At 31.9% G+C, this 3923-nt stretch overlaps 1 pseudogene; it reads left to right on the top strand.

Annotated features, from left to right (window-relative positions):
• The first annotated feature begins 226 nt into the window (after positions 1 to 226).
• On the top strand, positions 227 to 2676 carry LOC131638749 (uncharacterized; annotated as a pseudogene).
• The last annotated feature ends 1247 nt before the right edge of the window (positions 2677 to 3923 follow it).

Genomic DNA, 3923 nt, shown 5'->3' with positions numbered 1-3923 from the left:
CAGTGTCAAACTTAGGTGTTTTAATATCAGTTTCAGGGACTGTAGGTGGTCCATTTATAGATTTTGTTGTAATTTAGGTTATTAATAAATTAGTTTTCATTATAAATTGGTTTATAGATTTTGTTGTTATTTAGGTTATTAATAAATTAATTTTCTTTGTTGATATCTTTTCATTATAGGTTAGATTATTTATAAATTTATTAACTATTTTATCTTTTGTTTAGAGATGAGGAGATTTTTGATTGATAGAGAAAATATTGAGAATGTGAATGTTGTGCAACCGGAAGCCGAATTAGAACCACCGCTTAATAATGTGGTTAATGAGTTTAATCCAAATGAGATTGTGCGTGATCCAGGTTGTAGGAAACAAATTAGTGAGTATGCTCCAGATATTCAAGACCAAGTGAGGAGGGCATATATATTGAAGGGTCCAATGCAACCAGATTTGTCAAGCTTTCCTCGTACTAAATTTGGAAGTGTTAAAAGAGAATTTAGTAAATCATGGTATAAGAATTACACATGGTTAGAATACAGTGAGATAAAGGATGCAGCTTATTGTTTTTATTGTTTTCTATTTAAGCAACCCGGGAGGGCCGAACACTTTGGTTTTGAAGTCTTCACTAAAAGCGGATATAGAGATTGGAAGCATGCATATCAAGGCTTGAAAGGTCATGTTGGTAGTCATAATAGTTTGCACAACTCATGTGTCAAGCACTACAATGATTATAATAATCAAAGACAAAGTGTGACAAGTAAGTTTGCTAAAGCAACCAAGGAATCAGAAGAATTGTATAAGATTCGTTTGACTTGTTCTTTAGATTGTTTAAGATATCTCATAGCACAAGGCATGGCTTTCCATGGCCATGATGAATCCTCTACTTCGCTAAATAATGGAAATTTTAGAGAGATGGTAGATTGGGTAAAATCTCAGAATGAACAAGCGAGGGATGCTTTTGACCGTGGTGGAAAAAATTGTACAATGACTTGTGGAGACATTTAAAAGGAGCTTGCAATGTGTTGTGCACATGAAGTTACCAAGGTTATTATGGAAGAGCTTGGTGATAGACAATTCTCCGTGCTTATTGACGAGTCACGTGATATATCTGTCAAAGAGCAAATGGCGGTGATGTTGAGGTTAGTAGTTGAATTTTCCAATTTCCAATTTTCCTTACCTATTATTATCTATGTCACCTAGTAAACTAGTTGAATTTGTTTTAGGTTTGTGAATGACAAAGGGAATGTTGTGGAACGATTTATTGCTTTACATCATGTCACAGATACTTCATCTAAGTCATTAAAGGATTCTCTTTATGGTATTCTTGATAAGTACACGTTATCTATTTCAAGGATACGAGGGCAATGATATGATGGAGCTTCAAATATGAGAGGTGAATTTAATGGTTTGCAAAGAAAAATTCTAGATGAAAACCCTTATGCTTTCTATGTCCATTGTTATGCTCACCGTTTGCAATTCGTTGTTGTGTCTGTTACTAGTAGTTGCTCATCTATTCATGATTTCTTTGAGTACATCGCCTTCATTGTGAATACAACAAGTGCATCTTGTAAGAGGAGGGATGCTTTGACAAAGGCACAACAACAAGATATTTTAAATAAACTTGAGAGTTGTGAGATATCTAGAGGAAGGGGCTTGCACCAATCATCTAGTCTCACTAGACCCGGGGATACTAGATGGGGTTCACATCATACTACATTGCTTCGTTTGGATCAAATGTGGTCCTCCGTGTTAAAGGTGCTCAGTATGGTTGATGAAGATGGACGTGGACCATCTCAAGCAGCAGGTTTTATAGAAAAAACGGAGAGCTTTAAATTTTCATTTATTTTGAGGTTAATGTTAAAGTTGTTTGGTATCACAAATGAGCTTTCAAATGTATTGCAAAGAAAAGATCTTAATATTGTGAATGCCATGGAATTAATTGCTGTTGTCAAAGCTCGGTTGGGTACAATGAGAGAGAGTGATTGGAATAATTTTTTTTGCCGATGTCCAAGGATTTTGTGTTGCTAAAAGTATTCCGATACCAAATATGGATGACGAAATACCGGTTCGGGGTCGTTCAAGAGCAGAAGGGAGGACTATCACTAATCTTCATCATTACCGTGTAAAGATTTTTTATGTTGCTATTGATAAAATATGTGTGGAGATGGATCACCGCTTTAGTGAAGGAAGTAACATTATACTTGATTGCTTCTCATGTCTTGACCCTAAGAATTCGTTCTCTAAGTTTGATGTTGATAAGCTTGCTCGTCTTGCTGATATTTATCATGCAGACTTTTCTGATGATGACCGAGGAACAATTAGAGATCAACTTGAAACTTATGTGCTTCAAGTGAGAAGAAATGCTTCATTTTCCACTTGTGAAGATGTTCAAAGTTTGGCTATGAAGATGGTTCAAACTGAGAAACATTTGGTATTTCCATTGGTTTATAAACTTATTGAGATAACTTTGATATTGCCGATGTCGACAACATCCGTTGAAAGAGCTTTTTTCAGCAATGAAGATTATCAAGTCTAAATTGCACAATAAGATCAATGATGTGTGGTTCAATGACTTGATGGTATGTTACACCGAGCGAGAGATATTCAAGTCACTTGATGATATTCGAACATCTACCGCAAAGAAGTCTCGGAAAGGACATTTGCCTCGTAATTTTATTTAACCCACTATTGTAAGATTATGTTTATCTCTTTTATTTTAAACTATATTTTTGTTGACCAATTGATGAGTCTCTTTTATTTTGATTGATGACTATTTATATATTATATATAATATAAATTTGCGGTATTTAAATTTTTGCCCAGGCTTAATAATTTTTCTGGCTCCGCCACTGATGATGAAATCTACTCTAGCAAGTTTTCTCACTATTGACACCGAAATTTCCATTTTACTTCATGTCATTTATTTTATATCATTAAGTTTCATGCATCAAAACAAACTAGCGGAATACCCGTGCGTTCGCACGGGTATGAGTACAGTACGCACATTTGTTTTAAAAATGTAATAAAAGAAAGTTAAATTTATTTAATCAACAAATTTTATTATTTTTTAAAAAATAATAAATTTGTGTCTTTATTTCTTCTATATATAAATTTTTTAAATGAACAATTTACTTTTTCGGATATAAACATAATTTTTGAAGATTGTTGTAGAATTTGGCCACTAACGCAACTTGGTCAAGTTTCTACATAATCACAAATATTAATCCTACAATATAATAAACCGTTAAACAAATCTGAGGCGTGACTCCCGCAGGATTCAATAGGTTCTTCCCAAATTCTCATTATGAATTTGAGGGATCAGAAAATAATAGAAAAAACATTTATGTTGTTGATGGCTAGTTGTAGTCTAATGTCATATATAATTTATTAATAATATTAATTATGATTTATAAATTATTATATTAAATATATTGAAAAGATTTAAATAGTTTTTTTAACAAAAAAATAAATAATGACATATCAAATGACATGTGCTAGTATGGATAACAATTGGTAGGGAATGGGTAGGGTATTATAGTACCCGTTTTTATATGGCAGTTTGAAAAATCTCCGTACTTGAGTCTGTTCCCGTGCCCTATAGGTACCTAAGTACCCAAACTCATATCTATACCCGTTTACTGAAATTTCTAATAAAAAATCATGATCAAATTATAATTTATCATGTGATTTTAAGTTTTTTAACAACATTAATAAAAATTTAAAGATGTTATTATTGAGTTAAGATATTAACCAACACTTGTATTAAGATGCGTACAAATCTAATAGTGATGTATTTAATAAAATCGATGAGCATATATATATATATAATAATTTGTTTAATTTGTAAATTATTTATTAATAAAATATTAAAATAATTATATTAATATAATAATTTTGTTTTGGTGATCATAAAATAGTTATAAATTGT

This window comes from Vicia villosa, unplaced genomic scaffold, assembly GCF_029867415.1.
Source record: "Vicia villosa cultivar HV-30 ecotype Madison, WI unplaced genomic scaffold, Vvil1.0 ctg.002403F_1_1, whole genome shotgun sequence".
NCBI classification, from domain to species: domain Eukaryota; kingdom Viridiplantae; phylum Streptophyta; class Magnoliopsida; order Fabales; family Fabaceae; genus Vicia; species Vicia villosa.
This window is presented reverse-complemented; position numbering and strand designations above follow the sequence as displayed.